Consider the following 22570-nt stretch of genomic DNA (forward strand, 5'->3'; position numbering starts at 1 on the left):
AAATTGCAGCAACTTGATTTGCTAACATAGTAAATGCATCAGTTTCATGAATATTGGTTACTTTCTTTAGATTCACCCTCTCAGAAGGCCATTGAAAATTATTGGTAGCCATCTCTTCAATTAAAGCATAAGCATCATGAAATGGTTTTGACATCAATGAACCACCAGTAGCGGCATCGATAATAGATCTAAAAGAGCCAATTAATCCATTATGAAAGGTTCGAATTATTAACCAATCTGGTATAGCATGGTGTAGACACTTTCTTAAGAGTTCTTTAAATCGTTCTCATGATTCATAAATAGATTCCCCTTCAAACTGATTAAAAGATGTAATATCATTTCTAAGCTTCACAATTTTTTATGGTGGAAAATATTTAGCCAGAAATTTTTATGCTAAATCACCCCAAGTTCTGATAGATCCAGGTGCTAAAGAATTCAATCACATCTTAGCTTTATCTCTCAGTGAGAAAGGAAATAACCTAAGTCTTATGAAATCATCTGAAACACCATCGTATTTAAATGTAGCACACAATTCTAAAAAAATGATTAGATGTAAATTTGGATCTTCAGTTGGTGATCCCCCAAACTGATAATTTGAAACCATTTGGATAGTAGTAGGTTTAAGCTCAAATGAATTAGCCACTACAGTAGGTTTTTGAATACTACATTGAAGTTCTTCTACAGTAGGGTTGGCATAATCTCTTAAAGGTATAAAATCTTGATGAATTTCAGCATTTTAATTATTTTGGTTTGCCATTTCTGTAATTTTTTTGGATTTTCAAGATTTTTAATTTTTTTGTTTTTCTGATTTTTCTAATAGTTCTTTCTAATTCAGAATCATAGGGCACTAGTCCTTCAAAACCTGAACTACACATACACTAACATAAAATAAAATAAAATTAAATAAAAAATACAAAATAAGATACAATATTTAAATTTTAAATAAGACTTTCTAAAAATAGAAATTTAGTTTTCTTGCCCAGCAACAACGCCAAAAACTTGATCCCGACTTAATGCTTATGCAAAGTATAACAATAGTTTTGATGGTATTTTTCACTTATATTTCCTTATTTTGCAACAAAACTAAGAACTTGATCTTGAAGAAAAATAAGAATTTAACTTTTTAATTTATATATATTTATATTGGGATACTACGCAATTATACGTATTGTTATCAAGTAATATAGGATTTTTTTATTAACACCTGAATATCGAACCCACATGGAAGATTATGCAATATGCACTTTTTAGAAAGTTTTTCTATTTTTAAAAATATAATTACTTAAATTAAAAATGATTTTTGCAGGAATTTAAAATTTCAATATTTTTGTTATTTTTGATATTGTAACTAAACAGTAACAACTTAAAAAGATAACTAAAGTTTTTGTAGAAGAAAAGTACTTAATATGAAAATATATTTCTTCTTAACATGAATCAATAATAAGTATAGGGATTCTGTTGTGCAAGTATAAAAGTTGTGTTGTGCTAAATATGAGCAATAATATTCTTCACCCTTACTAAAGATGCTATAAAGAACATTGGCTAATTTAAAGTTTGAATAGTTCTGAAGACCGGCTAAGCAGGGAAGATACTAGCTCTCACTCTAGAGTTCCCTCGATTTCCTCTAACTGGGAGCTAACATTCTAGTATCAGAAGCTAAAATAATAAACCAAGTTGGGGGTTTTAACCTGTCACTTTAAAGTCCTCTAACTCTACACCCAACAATGAATATTTCCCTATTTATTTGCACTCAATCATATGAACTATGATTCTTTCCAATTGTTGACTAAGACAATACCATCCCGGTTCTTACATGTTATCACAATAAATTTTAACATCTGGATTGGTCAAATCAAGAAGTAAATCAAGTGCATAGATTTAAATCATCACAACTTCTTCCAACATTAAAGATCAATACTCTCCACAACTTTCATCCAAAACTTAATTACTTATCATTTTAAGAAGAAATATAAAGAAAACTACTCAGAATCCACGGAGAAAGCAAAACCACACTTTAGTTTAAAAGAAGAAATCATTGTCAAACCAACAATAAGTCTTGATTCAAACCAAAAGTAGTCTAAAACAAAAAGATAAAAACTTATCTCATATCCTCCACCAAACTCTTAAAGTTCCTTTGAATCTCTTCTTTTTTACAACCACTCATAACAAAATAATAAAAAGGATAAAGTAAATAAAAAGTGGTTCCTGAAAATCTCTCCAAACTAACTCCCAAAAGAAGAACTTTCAAAACTTGGCAATACTTTCAGGACTCTTTTCTAAGTCCTCTCTTCTTTCTTTTATAGTTTTCCAGGAGGTTCCTTGGGATCCCTTCAAAATGTGTCTTGATTCGATGTATTTACCCAAGAGACGCATCCTTTCATGATAATTTTCGTCCATGATGGTTACAACCACCTATTAAGCCAAAGGGTACCTCAAAAACCTTTTCAAAATTCATTAAAACTGATTTTACTCGTCTAGTAACTGCCCCTGGAGCTTAAGCTCGGGGTCTCGGTTCTTAGGCTTGGCCTTCTCTATTTAACAAGCGCTTAAGTGTCAAATCTGGCGCTTAGGTGCCAAAACTCTTTTGCATAATTTTTCATCTTTTTGCTCCAAATTTGATTCTTTTTCACTCCTTTAAGCATTTTTTTCCATTTTTACTTGTATCTGCAAGAAAAATGCAAAAAAACCTTCCATTAAAGCATAATATCTCAAAAATAGGTATAAAATGTGTCTAAAAATACTATATATGTTAGGTGTATCAGGTGCTTGCCTCTCGGGTTACATCGCGCTTAAGCGCGAGAATGCGGCCCTTAGGCGCCAGCGCACGATTTTTAAGATTTTTAATTATAAGTAAAATGCACTATGAGCCTATGTATACCACTCCTAAATGGTCTCATAACACTTAAATGACTATTTTCATCTCCTACAACCCTCCTCTCTCTCTCTCTCAAAATTCTCCGATATAACTCAATTCAATTCAAGACAAAAATAACACTAATTTTCATAAATACAAACATATACATTTATTCATAGAACAAGTGCATATAACACTTAATTCTTACTCCAAATAGTCTCGAATGAGAAATTCTTCTAATTGCAAACATTTAACAAACTTAAACAATTAGACACATAGAAGTCATAAACACTAAAAACAAACACTAACACGTAAACACAATAACTCCTAACAAATAAACTCAAACACAAAACTTAATTCCACTCTTCATTTGATGAGACAAACTCCAATCTTTCATTATTCTCTCCTTGGGCAATTGAATTATAAAGTTGATAAAACAAATGGTGGTGACGAGCTCTAATACTATCTTCTTCAATCTATTTCTGTTTAAGATATATCTCCTTATCTGCTTCCTCTATACAACTAGTATGACAAAATTATTAATACTAAATTGCATTTCCAATTACCATCCAATATGCTGAATATGTGCATGAATTTTAATTACCTTGGTCTCCAGTAAATCCATGATAGTCTGAATTTTGTTGATCTTTTTCGATATTCCTTCAATACTGATGGCTAAGAAACAATTATACATCTCTTGTGCACTTTGAATAATGAATTTCTTCCTCATGGTCTCTTCCTTTCTCCTTAAATCCATCTCCCATGGAAACATTTTATTAAAATCTCTCTCTCTTTCCCTTAGACTTTTAGGGCTAAAAATGATCTGAGGTGAAATTCCTTCACAAAAACTTTCTATTTATAGGCATATGTCCTTCTAATAACTTCTAGGTACGTCTTGGAACTGCCTTGGCACATTTTTACAAACTAATTGGCAGTTAAACCTTCTAGAATCTTAATTTAGCACATGTTTTTTAACTTCCATGCTTAAGCACCAGTGCTCAATTTTGCATCAGTCAACTTAACGTCCAAATTCTCATTCTAACATGTCTAGGTTACTAAACAAAGTCTTAAAATCCATACTAACACGTAATAATCTAAATAATACTACCCCAATTTTCTCAATAACATACAAACAACATTCAAAGAAAAACACGCTGATAACTATGGGTTTCTTCCAATAAAGCGCTTGGTTTAACGTTGTTAGCCCAACATAACCAGTACTTATTCTGGTTGGCCCAACATCATTCAATCTTTAAATTTATACTGATCTCCTATAAAATAAGGTTTCAGTCTATGACCATTCACTTTAAATACTTTATCAATTTTAGGATTCAAATGGTACCATCCACCTGGACTTAAGTTTGCCTAAAATTTGTTTTAACCTTGCATTATATAGAAAAACTTGTTGCCTTAGCTGAAAATTTCTAGTAAGAATCTTTTGATCATGCCACATCTTCATCTTTTCTTTATAATTCTTAGCACTCTCATAAGATTCATTCTTTATCTCTTCAAACTCATTTAATTGCAATAATCTTTTCTCACTTACATCTTTAAAATTATAATTGAATTCTTTAATCTCTCAATATACTTTATGTTCAAGTTTAACTGGTAAGTGACAAGCTTTCCCAAATATTAGCTTATATGAGGACATCCCTATAGGAGTTATGTATGCAGTCCTATAAGCCCAAAAAGCATAGTCAAGTTTGACTGACCAATCCATTTTTATTGGATTCACAAATTTTTCCACAATTCTTTTGATTTCTTGATTGGATAATTCAGCCAAACCACTTGTCTGAGGATGATAAGCAGTAGCAATTCTTTGATTATATGATATTTTTTTAATAATTTCTCCATTACGAAATTTCTAAAATGATTTCCCCAATCAGTTATAATAACTCTCGGCATCCCAAATCTACAAAATATGTTAATTTTCAAAAACTTTGGAACACTTTGAGCATCACATCAAGGTAAAGCAACAACTTCTATCCATTTGGATACATAGTCCACTGCTAATAGTATATATAAATTCCTGAAAGATGGTATAAATGGTGCCATGAAATTTAATCCCCAAACTTCACATATTCCAACTTCTAGCATATAATTGAGGGGCATCTCATTTCTTCTAGGAAAATTGCCTACTCGTTGACATCTATCACAAGTTTTAATATAAGCATTAACATCTTTAAAGATAGTAGGCCTATAAAATCCAGATTATAAAATTTTGTATGTTGTTTTATCAACACCAAAATATCCCCCAAAATCAGAATTATGACATTTTTGAATAATTTCATAAGTCTTTTCTAAATGTACACATCTTCGAATAATCAGATCATTTTCTTGTTTATATAAAAATAGGAAATCCCAAAAATAAGTCTTAACTTCAGAAATAAATTTCCTCTTCTGTTGGTATGTCATTCCATAGGATATAATATCACTAATAAGAAAGTTCACAATTTCGACATATCAGGGAACACGCCACTCATTAAATTTGAACAGTTTTTCATCTAGAAAATGTTCATTAATTTTTTTTTCAAAATAGATTGGGTTCTCTAACTCAAGTCTGAACAAATGATCAGCAATTTAATTTTTAGCTCCCTTCCTATCTACTATTTCAAAGTTAAATTCTTGCAAAAGAAGAGTCCATCTTATAAGTTTTGGTTTAGCATCCTTCTTTTTTATTAGGTGCTTAATAGCGTAATGATCTGTATGCACTATTGAATGATTTCCAATTATATATGATCTAAATTTATCAAAGGTATATACTATTGCTAATAACTCTTTTTAAGTTGTTGTATAATTAATTTGGGTTTCATTAAGAGGGTTTCATTAAGAGTTTCATTAAGAGTTTTATTAACGTAGTAAATTACTTTGAAAAATTTTTCATATCTTTGTCCTAAAACAGCTCCAATAGCATAATCACTAGCATCACAGATCAGTTCAAAAGGTTTTCCTAAATCTGGTCAAACTATAATTGTTGCAATGACTAATTTTTCTTTTAATAACTCAAAAGCTTTTAGGCACTCTTCATCAAATTTGAAAATTGCATCTTTCACTAGTAAATGGCATAAAGGCTTAGCAATTTTTTAAAAGTTCTTAATATATCACCGGTAGAATCCAACATATCCTAAAAAACTCCTAATTTCCCTTACATTTGTTGGATAAGGTAAATTAGTGATCACTTGAATTTTAGCAGGATCTACTTCCATATCATTTTTTGATATTTCATGTCCCAATACAAGTCCTCCTGTTATCATAAATTGACATTTTTCTCAATTAAAGACTAAATTTATTTCTTCATAGCACTTAAAAACTTTTGATAAATGTTCTAAACATAAGTCAAATCAAGTTCCAAATATTGAAATCATCCATAAATACTTCAATACCTTTTTTAATTAAATCGCAAAAAATTGTCATCATACATCTTTGAAATGTAGCAGGGGCATTACATAAACCAAAGGGCATTCTTCTAAAAGCAAGTGTACCATAAGGACTGGTAAAAGTTGTTTTCTCTTGATCCTTGGGAGGTATTTATATTTGGTGATAACGAGTATATCCATCTGGAAAATAAAAGTATATATGCTCAGCTAGTCCATCCAGCATTTGATCTAGAAAGGGTAGTGGAAAATGATCTTTCCTAGTGGCAAGATTTAATTTTCTATAATCAATGCATATTCGTCACCCTATGACTTGTCTAATAGTGTCTGACTTGTCTAATAGGTATTAGCTCATTATGTTCATTCAAAATCATAGTTACTCATCCTTTCTAAATAATGCAATGAATTGGACTAAATCATGCTCTATGTAAAATAGGGTAGATAATTCCAGCATCTAACCACTTTAAAATTTCATTCTTTACAACTTCTTTCATAACAGGATTTAATCTCCTTTGAGGATCAGCCCTGGGTTTGCAATTTTCTTCCATATGAATTCTATGCGTACAAATTCAAAGACTAATTCCTTTAATATCAGCTATTGTCCCTCCGAAGGCTTTCTTAAAATTTTTCAAAATTTTCATCAACCTTTCTTCTTCTTCCAGTGTTTATTTTGATGAAATTATAACTTGTAAAGTAGAGGAATCTCCGAAAAATACATATTTTAATTGATCAGGAAGTAACTTCAACTCAAGTTCAAGAGGTTTTTCAATTGATGGACAAAATGTTTTATGTTTTTATATCGTGTCCAAAATTTCAATACTTTCTCGAACATAGTTTAAATCTTCCTTAAGAAGATCTTCAGATTGATCTAATTTCTCTTCTTGCTCGTGCTCCAAATCTTTTACTCAGATTTTTTTTCATAGATAATTTTGAAATGACATTCACTCAGATATCTTTTGACGTCCATTCTATAACATTCATCATCTTTATCTTTTGCACGATATTTCATTGATCTTGAAATGTTAAAAGTTTGATCATCGAGGCGCATTGTTAATTCCCCTTTTTGAACATCTATCATTCCTCTTCCTGTGGCTAGGAAAGGTCTCCCCAAAATGATAGGTATCTCTTTATCTTCCTCCATATCCAGCACAATGAAATCAACAGGAAAGATAAATTGATCCACTTTCACTAGAACATCTTCTATAACTCCTTTAGGGTACGTTATCGAATGAGCTTCTAACTGCAGAGTTATAGTATTTTGGATTATTTCTAATAATCTCAATCTTTTAAATATTTATAATGGCATAAGGTTAATGCTTACACCTAACTCACATAAGGCTTTCCAAAAAAATCTATCTCCTATCGCACATGAAATTGTAAAGGTACCAGAATCTTTAGGCTTTTTAGGAAGCTTTTTATGAATAATAGCATTGTACTCATCACTAAGTGCAATAGTCTCATTATCTTCAAACTTCCTTTTCATGTAGAGAATATCCTTCATAAATTTTACATAGTTTGACATTTGTTCAAAGGCTTCAGCAAATGGAATATTAATTCTAAGCTTCTTAAAAAATTCCAAAAATTTTAAAAATTGCTTATCCAACATCTATTGACAAAGTCCCTAAGGAAATGGAGGTGGTGGTTTTTCTAAGTTAACTTTAAGTGGAAAAATAGGTCTTTCAGAATCTTTCGGAGCATTCTCTGTTGATTCTTTAATTTCGTCTCTCTACTTCAGTCTATTTGAATCCTACCTTCCAACTCACTTCCGCTTCTAAGTTGAACAACTTTTACTTTCTCTTTACTTTGGTCTTTTGGATTTATTTTAGTATTACTAGGAAGTGTTCATTAGGATCTATTACTTAATGAATTTGTGATTTGTTCAAGTTGATTCTCAATATTTTTAATTGTAGCTTTAATTGTAGCTCCTCTCCTTGACTTTGTAACTGATTTCCCATTTGCAAAACTACTTCTTCTATAGACAACTTTTTCTGCTTAAATTGTGGATTACTTTTGAAACCCGGAGGATAAGAATATCTATAATTACTCTTCCCTTGGTTGTTCAAGTTTCCCAATGGGTTTCTTTGATTGTTCCCCCATTGTTGATTAATACCACATGTGGTATTATTCTAATTAAAGTTGGGATGGTTCTTCCAAACTGGGTTATAATACTTTGAATATGGGTTACTCTGCCTATTATTTATGACATTGAAAGTTTCTAATGATGCTTGAGAATCTACCATTTAGCCTAATGAATTCTCTTCAATCATGGAGATTGGTTGAGAAAAATTCATTCCAAATTTGCCTAACTTTGTTGAAATTGCAGCAACTTGATTTGCTAACATAGTAAATGCATCAAATTCTTGAATATTGGCTACTTTATTTGGATTTACCCTCTCAGAAGGCCATTAAAAATTATTGATAGCCATTTCTTCAATTAAAACATAAGCGTCATGAAATTGTTTTGACATCAATGAACCACCAACAACAACATCGAAAATAGATCTAATATATCCAGCTAATCCATTATAAAAAGTTGGAATTATTAACCAATCTGGTATTGCATGGTGTGTACACTTTCTTAAGAGTTCTTTACATCATTCCCATGCTTCATAAATAGCTTCCCCTTCAAAATGATTAAAAGATGTAATATCATTTCTAAGCTTCGCAATTTTTTATGGTGGAAAATATTTGGCAAGGAATTTTTGTGCTATATCACCCCATATCACCCCAAGTTCTAGTGCTAACAAATTCAAACACATCTTAGCTTTTTCCCTACACATCTTAGCTTTTCAACCACATCTTAGCTTTATTACTTAGTGAGAAAGGAAATAGCCTAAGTCTTATGGCATCATCTGAATATTTAAATTCTTTAAATGTAGCACACAATTCTAGAAAATTATCAAGATGCAAGTTTGGATTTTCAGTTGATGATCCCCCAAACTGATTATTTGATACAATTTGGATAATAATAGGTTCAAGTTCAAATGAATTAGCTACTATACTAGGTTTTTGAATACTACAGTGAAGTTCATCTACCGTAGGGTTAGCATAATCTCGTAAAGTTCTAAACTCTTGATGAATTTAAGCATTTTGATTATTTTGGTTTGTCATTTCTGTAATTTCTTTTAGATTTTTCAAAATTTTTAATTTTTTTGATTTTTTTGATTTTTTTGATTTTTTTAATAGTTCTTTCTAATTCAGAATTGTAGGGTACTAATCGTTCAGAACCTGAACTATACGTACTCTAACATAAAATAAAATAAAACACAAAAAATAAAATATTATAACTTTTTAAAGTTTAAACAAGACTTTCTAAAAATAGAAACTTACTTTTAAATTAATCTTCTTATTTAATTTCCCCGGCAACGACGCCAAAAACTTGATCCCGACTGTTTATATGCAACAGTATAACAATGACTTTAATTATAATTTTCACTTATATTTCCTTACTTTGCAACCAAAAACATGATCCTAAGGAAAATAAAAATTTAACTCTTTAATTAATATGTTGGGATACTATGCAAGTATGCGTATCGTTATCACGTAATAAAAGATTTTTTGATTAAGACCTAAATATCAAACCCACAGGGAAATTATAGAATATGCACTATTGAACAAATAACATTCTATTCTAAAAAGACAATTACTTAAACTATAGATATTTTTTACAGTATTAAAATTCAAATATTTTTGGTATTTTTGATGATTTGACAAAACAATAAAACTTATAAAGATAACTTGAGTTTATGTAAAATAAAACCACTTTATATGAAAATACCTTTTTCCTTATCATGAATGAGTAATAAGTACAGGAAAATCTATTGTTGAAGTATGTTAATTGTGTTGTGCCAAATAGAAGCAAATATATTCTTTACCATTACTAGAGATGTTATAAAGACCATTGGCTAATTTAAAGTTTGAATTGTTTTAAAGATCGGCTAGGCAGGGAAGATACCATCTCTCACTCTAGAGTTCCCTCAATTCCCTCCATGTGGGGGCTAACATCTTGTATCATAACATAAAATAATAAACCAAGTTGGGGGCTTTAACCTATCACTTTAAAGTCCTATAACTCTACACCCTTCAAAATTTATTTCCCTATTTATTTTCACTAAATCATATGAATTACATTCTCATTCATACAACCTCATGTGATTCTTTCCAATTGTTGACTGAGAAAATATCATTCCTGTTCTGACATGTTCTCACAACAAATTTCAACATCTAGATGGGCCAGATCAAGAAGTAAATGAAATACATGAAATTAAATCATCACAACTTCTTCCAACATTAAAGATTAATACACTCCACAACTTTCATCCAACATTTTAACTACTTATGATTTTAAGGAGAAAGATAAATAAAACTACGCAAAATCCATGGAGAAAGTAAAACCACACTTTAGTTTAAAAGTAGAAGTCATTGTCAAACCAACAAGAAGTCTCGATTAAAACTAAAAGTAGTTCAAAACAAAAGATAAAAGCTTATCTCAAATCCTCCACCAAACTCTTGAAGTTCCTTTGAATCTCTTCTCTTTTACAACACTCTTAAAATAAACTAAAAACAAAAAGGATAACGTAAATTTGTGTGGTGCTTGAAAATCTCACCAAAACTATCTCTCGAAACTCCTTAGGACTCCTCTTCAAACTCTTTTCAAAACTTTCAAGCACCCCCTTCAAATATCTCAACTTCCTTCTTTTATCAATTTCCCAAGAGGTGCCTTGGAAATTCTTCAAAATGTGTCCAAATTCAATATATTCTCCAAGGGATGCCTTCTTTCACAAATCTTTTAATAATATTTCCTTCCTATTTGTCATAACCACCCTCTTTAGCTAATAAATGCCTCAAACATCTCTTCAAAATTTGGCTAAATGAAGAAAACTACCTATGGTGCTTAAGCGCGGGGCCTTTTACGCTTAGGCGCAGCCTTCTCTATTTCACCGGCGCTTAAGCGTCTGATCTGGTGCTTGGGCGCCTAAACACTTTTGCTCCAAATCTGATCCTTTTTCACTCCTTTTAGCATTTTTCAACTTTTTTACTTATACCTAAAAAAAAACATGCAAATACCTTCAATTAAAGCGCAATATCTCAAAAACAGGTATAAAAATATTTCTAAAAACACTATATATTTTATGTGTATCAACCATCTCCCTCTAAAACCGCATCAACAAAAGAACGAAGGACAGGAGACATAGCAAAAAAATTGAGTGCGTAAAAGAAAAACCAAAAGTAGGAGAGATTTCACCAGCCATTGAAGAGAAGAAGGAGCTCAAAATCGCCTGACAAGCCACAGCCAAAACGAGCCCTAAGCGTCGTTATTATATGATATATGATGATGATATATATATATATATATATGAAAAGTTGTAAGTGAGATCAAGTTGCTATTAAAACTCCTTCACTTGGTTGGGCGAATTTAAAACATTACAAGGATTGTTGGCTTCATGCTATACATAAAAAACACATTTTTAACCTTATTTCTTATATCTGCATTTGGTTCAGCTGGTTAGCTAGAAACTCCCACAAGTATGAGGATTGTTAAATTATACAGGATAAGATGATCTCAAATATCTTACATTAATTTCATAGGTTGGTTATCTATCATAAAGTGAAGACATATTTCTTTGCTTGTTGGGAAGATTGTTTTGGTGTTGATACACCCTACAAAAATATTGGTAAGCTCTCTCTTGTATGGTGGAAATAGCCATCTTTCCCTTAGATTAAGGAAAATATTCATGATAGTTGGAAGGTTGAGTGTGATGGAAGAGAAGTGTCTTCAAATCTCATTCTGGTAAACTCTTTTCTTTTTTTTCCTAACCTTGTATCGTTGTAGGTGCTTTATCTGCAAAATTATATGATATTTGGTTGGCATTATTTGTTGTTGCTAAAATGAATCAAAGATACTTACAAGTGGAAATGGATTCAACTATTTTGTTGGAATTTTTATCTAATGGAGAAGACCTTCCTTGGTATCTGATTGATGAATTATGCAAGATAAAGCAACTTTCTAGAACTACTATCATCACTTGGAGCTACACCCCCAGGGATACCAATAGACCAGTGATCCCAACTTTCTTTATAGATGTAAAATGTGATGTATGTGATTACAAGCTTAATATCCTTAATAGTATTTCTTAATTTTCAACAAAGTCAAAAACTTGATCCAAAGCAAAAGCTAAGTAAGTTTTCCACTATGAAACAAATAAGAATATAATTATACTTTTTAGATATGGGATACTACACAAGTATACCTATCATTATCAAGTAATATAGGAATTTTTTATTAAACCCTAAATATCAAACTCATAGGGGGATTAACTATATGCACTTTAGAAAATTAAAAGTTTAGAAATTTTAGATGAAAAAAATTTACTTAGCACAATATTCTTATTTAAACTTAAGATACTAAAATAGGAATGCAAATTCAATTTTTTTTGTAATTTTTGATATATGAAAATAAAATAAGCAACAAATTAAATTAACTAAATACTTGCAAGATGAAGACAGTATAAGTAAAATATTTTTTTCCTTATCTTATCATGAATTTTTTTCCTTATCATGAATCAGTAATAAATAGAGAAATTCTATTGTCAAAGTATTCTAAATGTGTTATGACAAATAGAAGCTATAATATTCTTTACTCATAATATAGTTTCTATAAAGAACATTTACTAATGTATTGTTTGAATAGTCTTGAACACCAGTTAGGTAGGGAAGATATTAGCTCTCACTCTAGAGTTCCCTCTTCTCCCTCCACCTGGGGGCTAATATCTTGTATAAAATCCTAAAACTATAAATCAAATTGAGGATTTTAGACTGTTATTCTAAATTCATCTAATTGTACATCATTGAAAAGTTTATTTCCCTATTTATTTACACTCAACCCCATGAACTACATTCTCACTCATGAAATCACTATGTGATTCTAAACCATTTGTTGATTGAGACAATATCATCTCAGATCTTACATGTTGTCCTAACAGGTATTAATATCTTAATTGGCCAATTCAAGAAGTAAATGAAGTCCAAGGTTACAAATCATCACAACTTCTTCAAAAATTGAATCCTAATACTTCACACAACTTCCTTTCAACACTTAATCACTTATTACTTTAAGAAAAAAAAGATAAAGAAACTAATCAGAATCCATGGGGAAAACACAACCACACATGAGTTTAAAAATAGAAATCATGCAAACAAATAAGAAATCTAAATGAAAACAAAGTGTAGTCACAGAGATAAACACTTATCTCAAATGCTCTCCACAAAAATGTCTTTAAGTTCCTTTTAATTCTCTTCCTTCACTCACAATACAACAAATAAGAAATCTAAATGAAAACAAAGTGTAGTCACAGAGATAAACACTTATCTCAAATGCTCTCCACAAAAATGTCTTTAAGTTCCTTTTAATTCTCTTCCTTCACTCACAATACAAACTAAACACTCAAAATAAAATAATAAGAAAGAGGCTGGTGGTAGCGGCGACTTGGATGAATGGTGGCTGTAAAATCTGATGGGTGCCTCGCCTCTGTCCTCTTGTCTTGATGATCTAAGTCTTCTTTTAATAAAAATTCAAAAGGTGCCTTGGTGTCCCTTCAAAATGTGTCTCCTTTAAATGAATCTTATAAAAGTTTCCTCCTCAAAAGTCAATTGAATGAATTTTTGTGTCTAAGAGATATTTCCCACTTTTTAACCAAGGGTTGCTTCAAACACCTCTTCAAAAATTCATCTAAATTCAATGAATCATCAAATAACTACTTCTGGTGCTTAAGCGTGGGGGACCTAGTGCTTAGGCCCGAGACTCTGACGCTTAGGCGCCTTAGTTCATTTTTGTACATTTCTTCATTTTTGCTCCAAATTTGACCTTTTTCACTCCTTTTAGCATTTTTCATCCATTTGATTGTACCTGTAAGAAAAACACACAAATACATTTCATTAAGGCGCAATATCTCAAAAATAGGTATAAAAATGTCTATAAAATTATATATATTTTAGGTGTATCAAAAATTAGGATGTTGATTGTCCTCAAGTGACCTTTCAATCCTTAAAAACCAACATAAGTAGATGATGTATATGAGTTTCTTTAGGAGTTACTAAAATTTTGATATATAAATATAGTAGTCCAAATTAGAAAATAAGTATTAGTAAATGAGACCAACTTACAGTTTAAAATATTTTAATGTTAAGAAATATGAAAATATGAATTTCTATCTAATTCAAAAATATAGTAGATTTTCCAAATATAGAGTCTAGGTAATTTATTTTCTCCACTTAATAAGCATAATTTTATTCATATCTTTAAGCTTAAGAATTTCTCATGTCTTATACTTTAAAAAGATCAGATGTCAAAATAATTTTTGATTAGGCACTAATCCTCAATCTTCTCCTCCCTTTTTCAATTTTTCTTTTCTTTTCCTTTTTCATTTTTCTTTTTCTTTTCTTTTTCCTTTTTTTCGCAAGGATTACTATATCTGGATAGGTCTTTAATGGTTTTGAATCCCATTTTTCCTTTCCTAAAGTAAAGAGGTTATATTTTCCCCTTCTTAAACAAAAAATGTGTAGAAATAACTTTGCAATATAAGAATAGCCATGAAAAGATAACTTTAGGCAAAGAAATTCCATATTGCATAGCTCCTTACTTGTTTGGCTTTCACTCATTGCACAAAATGGAGTAAATTTTCCTTTGAAGGTCACTATAATAAAGAGTTCTGCCTTTGCATATTATTATGCCTCATGAATAAAATTCCTAAACATTCATCATCAAGGACTTGTATAACTATACACAAATTATTCTATTAACTTAACACTAAGATTTAATCAAAAGAAGAAAATATTTGACTGCAGAGAGTAACAAAATTTTAAAATTTAAATTACAAAAATATAACTACATTATTTTTAAGATATTATTCATACTATTTATAAAAGACAACTTAATTTTCTAAAGTTATTGTAAGTCCCACATTTTCTAATAAATAACAACCTATTTACTTGAAACTGACAACATATTCTTTCTTACATTCATTGAAACTAATCATGCATGGTTTTATGGTAGCCCCTTCCAGAAAGAAAGACAAGATTATTCCATTATGTTTGTTTTGTTTTACTCTTTCTTTAGACTATTTATTAAGGTATTAATTCTTTCATAAACTCTCATCTTAACTTTAGGATTCTGAGGTCCTTCAACAAATAATGACATAATTTCTCACCTCCTAAGCTTTTTCAAAACCTATATCATGTGATCTAAGTCCTAAAATTCTATTCTAATGTCAATTAAAACATCATATAAATTCCTTTGAAATTCATTAAAATTGATTAGTAGGACAGTTGCGATTTTGCTAATTTTATTAATATCTTTGAAATCTCTTACTCTACTTCTTTTGGGTTCCACCAGTGAGGTTTTTTTTTTTGAGAGTTCTAATGATCAGTCATGAAAAATAAACTTTGAAAATATTTGTTGATAAGAACCTTATTAGACTCAAAAGGTTTCTTAGTAACCTAGGGTCTTGCCAAAAGCTTAAGATGAAATTAACCCCTTCTTAGCCCCTTCCAAAAGCTTAAGATGTAATTAACCATAAGGTCTTGCCCTTATACGATGTTTGAAGCTGAGGTTAATCTAAGCCCAATCTAGTCCTTAGATTTGACAGGGAAAAGATTTGTTGATTTTAATCATATACCTAGAAAATATCCAAAATTACTTCATTTAAGCAATTGAACCAATGATAAAGTGGTATTTCTATTTCTCGAGATTATGTATTACTTCTAATGTTGTGTTTGACTACCTAAAAGGAAAATCTTCAAATTTTCAAACAACCCAACCAAATATAATACTAAAAAATTCTATATTGTAAATTTATTTAAGAGTGGAATAGAATATGGTGAAGATAAACTTCATAAATATGGTGTTGGCTACATAGATTTATATTTTTAAAAATTTATTATTCCCTATGATGTATATGGTATAATTAGGAAAAGCCATAGTCTTTTAATATCATTATTTTTTTATATAATGAGGTCTTTCAAATTATCATTGAAGTTATTCTAATTTATTGAATTATAAATAAAACCTTTTAGGTAAAAGCATTAAGAACATCCATTCATCTATACATAGGACAAACTTCTTCATGGGTGTTTGTATCATGTTCTAGTTGACGACTTCAAATTTTTTTTACTATGAAAGCCTTGTTCAAGGCTAAAAAAAATTTCCTTTCTTCACCTAATGCTAATATCTTAATAAATATAATGTTTTTCTTCTCAACATTGAGAGAATCTTCATAAAAAAGTAAATAATTTCCTAACATCCATATATCTTATTTAGGATAACACTATCTAAGTATGTTCATAAGTTCTATGTTAATAAACTTCTTGTTACTTTTTCTAGAGTAATTTATAAGTCTTGTGTCCTTGGTCATCTCATTAAACTCTTCATCAATGGAATTTGACCAAAATCCACTACAAAAATGAAAGCAAATTCAAATATTCTAACCTTGCATTCTTATTTCTAATATTACACAAAATAGATTGAAATTCATTCCTTGCATTATAAGTCATTTTATAGAGTGTGTTTGCTAAAATTCCAAGATGTATCATTTAAGAGAAATTAGTAACTACTTAATTGGAGATTGCTTGGCTATATCGAGTTGAGTTTAACTTTCAAACAATTATATAACTTTTTCCTCACTCATCTATGTTTATGTTAGCCAAGAAACATAAAGCCACTCCCTAAAAAAAAATATTTTAAACAATTATATCATTAGATAAATAAAATAAAAGTAATCATTTATGCAACATAATGACAATTTACAAGTTTCTCATAAATAGTTATAAACGACTTTCAAACCTATATTATGAATCAAATGTTCAACATTATGTTCAAATATGTTGACTAATTTAATTGACTTTTAAACTTTATTTCAAAGCTAATATTCAAATCTTAAGCTCAAAACAAAAGTTATAACTATGGTTAAACACAATTTCAACGTATAATATGGGGTTCAAATTTCTTTTTCAAACATTTCATTTAAAAAAGTCTTAGAAAAATATATTGATATTAAACTTTGAATCTTAGGACTAAAATATAATTTTAAACTTCGTTCAAACCAAAGGTTCCAATCTACCATAGGAAGTTCAAACTGAGTTTGTAGAGTGTCTAAACTAAGTTTTATTATTGTATAACAAATTTGGAATTTATCAAACAAAATTTATTTCATAAATCAAAATCTCAAACCATGTCTATGATATATATCAACATAATTTGAAGTCCATTTTCAAACTTCGGGTTATAGGCTGTAAACATACTGTTCAAAACTTTTTCTTGAACTTAGCATTAATCATTTTGTTACTAAGGGGCATTAGTGTGAGAAAGTTTACATTGGAACATATGCTGAATGTATTATAAACTAATTAAGAAGAATATTAGAATGCACATTGGTTTGTTTGGCATTAGATAGAATATATGTATTGAGAGCAAAAGTTTTTCAAGTTTAAAAACAATAAATAATGAAAGGAATCACAGTTGTTTGAGTGAATAAGTTATCTTATCCCGCATTTTACCTTATAGAAAAATTTTCATGAAAACTATTTTTGAAATTTTTTTGGGTAAATTGAAATACTTATAAGGGATACATTACTGCAATTAGGCGAAATATGAGAGAAAAGATCAAAATTCCCATATAAAATTATGTATTTAATAATGTGTCAGATTTGCCTAATTACCATTATATAAAAAGATAATTATTATTATATAATTCAAATTAAAAATAAAGCAAAACACGAATTAAAGTAGTTTTCTAACAATTTTTTTAATCATAGATCACATTCAGGTTTGAAAAGAAGAATTTTTGTATACTAATTTATTTTTAAAAATTCATATTATATATATCAAAAGTTCCAGCGTTTAAAATTTGTAACGAAAATTCTAATTGACCTTATTATTCTACATATATTTGGATGAAACTCTTCATTGATTCCTTCTTTTGGGTTCGATGGACAACTGCTACAGAGAACTGAACAAGCCGGCTGACTACTTAGTCAAATGGAGCGCCACCTCCAATTTGGTTTAGATGGGCTATTTTCTTTCTCCAATGGTTGCTCAACTTATTTTTACTAACATTAGAATTTTATTTTGATGGGTTTATTGTATTTTGGAGTGGTTTTTGTATCTGTTCTACCCTAGGTAAAACTGAATAAGTTTTGTTTAATGAGTTGTATTTTGGGGTAGCTTGAACCTTTAGCCTGCTTTTGTAAATTTTTGACTATATAATAATAAAATTCCGTGGGGTTCTATAAGATATATATATATATATATATATATATACAGGATGCTGGCGGCTGAGGAGGGAAGTGCTCTATTAGGGCTTCTGGCAGCATGGTGAGCTGCTGGAGGTTTTCCTGGGGGAGGTCTGGCTGTTATTTTCTTCAGGGTGCTTTTCTCTCTTCCTCCTACACTTTGGAAGTTTATCTCCATCACTCCTTTCTTAGGCTTTGGTGGTTTTTTACTTTTTCAATGTTTTTTGCTGGTTGGTGGGTTTTTACTGTTCCATTGGAGGTTATCTGTTTTCTGCTATCTTTCCTTTCTCCTTTATTTTTTCTGTTATCTCTTGGCACTCTTTGTTTTTGTGGAAGTCTCCCTCCCTTTACTGGTGTTGGAAATTGTTGTGTTGAGGTTACTGACAGGTGGACCTGTTCTGCCTGGTTTTGGTCCTTCTTTTTCTTTGGTTCTCTAGCTCTTTGTCCTCTGGTCAGTGGTTCTGGGGAGTATGGCTACTCCTATTGATTTGGACACTGATGTTCAATGGGAAAAAGTTACTTATGCTGGATTGGTTGGCAAATCTACTACCTCCTTCAATGATCCTGAACATTTAATATTCCCGTAGAAATTTCATGACACTGCAGCAGGAAAGGGCAACAGCCCTTGCATTCACCCCTCAGGTGCCAAGGATGGAGAACCCGCTGTTTATTTCTCACCTAAAGAAATTATAAATCTCAATGAATAAGTTAAGTTTACATTGGTGGGGAAATTTCTTCTTGGCCACCCTAAGATGGACTTAGTTAGAAACAACTTTGAATCTCTGAAATTTAATGGTGATTGGCAAATTGGAATTCTTGATGGAAGACACCTACTTATACAACTCTCTGGAGAGGAAGACTATGCTAGACTCTTTGCAAAACAAGCCATACAAATTGGAGGTACCACAATGAAAATTCTGAAATGGGATCCTGATTTTGACCCTAGTAAGGAACCTCCAATAGTTCCTCTATGGTTTAAACTACCTGGCCTCCCAATCTAATATTTCAATCTCAATGCATTATTCAATATAGCATGTGCTATAGGGAGACCTATGATGGTGGATTCTCCTACTTACAATAAGGCCAGACCTGACCTAGCCAGAATCCTCATTGAGAGAAATGTTACTCTCCCTGAAATCAATAGAATTTGGATTGGTAATGACAGGGAGGATTTCTGGCAAACAGTGAAGCTAGATCAGAAGCCATACTATTACCATCACTGCAGGATGTTTGGTCACACCAAGGATAGATGCTTTAGGCTTCACCCTCCCCCAAAGAAGACAGTGGCAAATCAGGGAAGGCACACCCAGCCTATTTCCCCAGAAGGCTTATTTGGTGTAGACCCCCCTCCAACTGAGAATTTGGATGATATGCAGGAAACAACTAAAAGCTCTACTGCTCCTCTTGTCTCCACAGACCCAACAAATACTTTCCTCAGACTTGTCAGGGAGGAGGTAAATCAAATAAATATTCAAACACCCCCATCTGTCTCTTTAGATGAGGTGGTGCAACTAAAAGAGAACAACCAGCAAACTACTATGGGAATAGAAGCTCCGAATAGAAGCTCCTCTATGGGAATAGAAGCTCCTTAGATGAAGGATATAACAGAGATGAAGCAGCTGTTGGTAGAGGAATGGCAGACACAAAAATCTAAATAGAAGAAGAAGGTTCAGTCTGAAGTACAGAAATTAAGAGAGGGTAATATTGGGTTCATAGAAACTTTAAAAATGGGGGGACCTCATCTTTACAAAGGAAGGACCAGATCAAGATCTCAGCCTTCCCCCCACAATAATAATCTCCCCAATGATTAATATGCTTTGTTGGAATATCAGGAGCATTGTCCACCCTCAGTCTTTAAAAAGACTGATCTATCTCAATAAAAAACACAAGTTGTGGTGCTTTACTATACTTGAACCTTTGGTTCAACATAATTCTCAGAGAATTCTCCAAAAACTCCCTGGTTTCTCACATTATGCTAGCAAAAATAATAAAATTTGGTTCTTTTGTAGGAAAGAAATTCAATGGAGCATTATTATAGACCATCATCAGTTCATACATCTGTCCCTGCTTGTACAAAGACATTTGGAATATGCCACTTTTATTTATGTTGGCAGTCTAAAAGCTCATAGACAGGAATTATGGGAAGGCTTACATCTCATCAGCCAAAATATGAACTCCCCTTGTATAGTGGGGGGAGATTTTAATTGCATCTCTAATGCAGCTGAGAAGTCTGGAGGGAGACCTCCCAATTTCTCTAAAATGACTTATTTCAATGATCAAATACAGCAAGATGGTTTGTTTGATTTGGGGTACCAGGGACCTAAATTCACTTGGAAGAGGGGTACTATATGGGAAATACTAGACACAATGTTAGTTAATGACCTCTGGCTGAAACACTATCTCCTTACTTTTGTTACCCACCTAGCCCTCACTTGTTCTGACCACAGACCTCTCCTCATCTCCATAACATCCCCAGTTACCACTTTACCCCACCCTCCTTTCAGATACCTAAACATGTGGTCTAGCCTCCCCCTTTTCCATAATTGTGTTGCCTCTAACTGGTTGGGTATTGAACACCCTGACCCTTTTGTCAATCTTAGCCTTCTACATCAGAAAACCAGCAAAGCCTTGAGGAGATGGGGTTGGGAAGCATTTGGTAATGTGTTTTCCAATGTGCTATCTGCTGAAAAAGAGGTTGAGAGACTTGAGGCTGCTACTCAAAATAACCTTGCCACTAAAACTGATCTGCTAATTGCCCAGTCTAATCTGATTAAAGCAATTGATATTCAGGATCTGATACTCAAACAAAAAGCTTCTATAAGTGGTTTCTCTAAAGGGGACAGAAACACCAAGTTTTACCATGCCTACATAAGTTATAAGAGGAAATGTAATACCATATATTCCATAATCTCCAAGGATGGCAGGTGGCTGAATGATAATGATCTTATTGCAAAGGATGCTGTTAATTTCTACAGCTCTCTTTTGAACTCTTCTGCTGATTTTAATACTGAATATGAAGATTACTTTGCTGAAGAATCCAATTACACTGGTCAACTTAACCTAACTGAACCTCCTTTTGTTGGGGAAATTTGGGAAGCTTTAAGAAGTATTGACAGCTCTAAGGTAGCTGGCCCTGATGGTTTTACAGCTGACTTCTACAAAAAAACTTGGCACATCATTAAGGGGGAAGTCGTGGAGGCAATTGTGAGCTTCTTTAAAGGAGTCAACCTCCCCAACTATTTCAGTAACACTTCCATTGTGCTAATCCCTAAAGGGGAATTACAAAAAACCTAGAATCACTACAGGCCTATAAGCCTGACTTCTGTCATTAGCAAACTCATCAGCAAGATCATTGTGAGAAGGCTGCAACCTTACTAGGACAAAATCATATGCCCTAACCAAACTGCATTTATTAAAGGAAGATTTATTAATGATAATGTGTTGTTGGCACGGGAACTCACTTTGGATCTTGATAAAATCAGCAGAGGAGGAAACCTCATATACAAATTAGACATTAAGAATGCCTATGATACCATTGACTGGAACTTTATCTTGAGTATGCTCACAGCTAAAGGATTTTAGCCTGAATTCAGAAATCTTATTCAAAGATGGCTTACCAATAATACCACTCCATCATTATCATTGGCCAACTCCAGGGGGCTTTCACTGCTTCTAAAGGACTAAAGCAAGGTGATCCACTTTCTCCCACTATCTTTATTATTGTCATGGATTACTTTTCTAGAATACTTGACAGGAACATTCTCAACAATCAATATTCCAGATTTCATCATAGATCCAATTTAGCTGACTCACATCTCATGTATGCTGATGACATAATGATATTCCCCAGTGTTCATAACCTAGCTGTGAAGAAGGTTTATAAATGCATACAACAATTTCAGAAACAATCTGGAATAGAATTATATCCCACTAAGTGCCAACTTATATTTAACAAGAGGACTTCTCCAAATACCAAGCACTGGATCTCCAATTACATTGGATTCTCTATTGCTAGGGAACCTGTAAGGTATCTGGGAGTTCAACTCATTAGGGGAAG

The sequence above is a fragment of the Phalaenopsis equestris genome, unplaced genomic scaffold (genome assembly GCF_001263595.1).
Source record: "Phalaenopsis equestris unplaced genomic scaffold, ASM126359v1 Scaffold227118, whole genome shotgun sequence".
In the NCBI taxonomy this organism is placed as follows: Eukaryota; Viridiplantae; Streptophyta; class Magnoliopsida; order Asparagales; family Orchidaceae; genus Phalaenopsis; species Phalaenopsis equestris.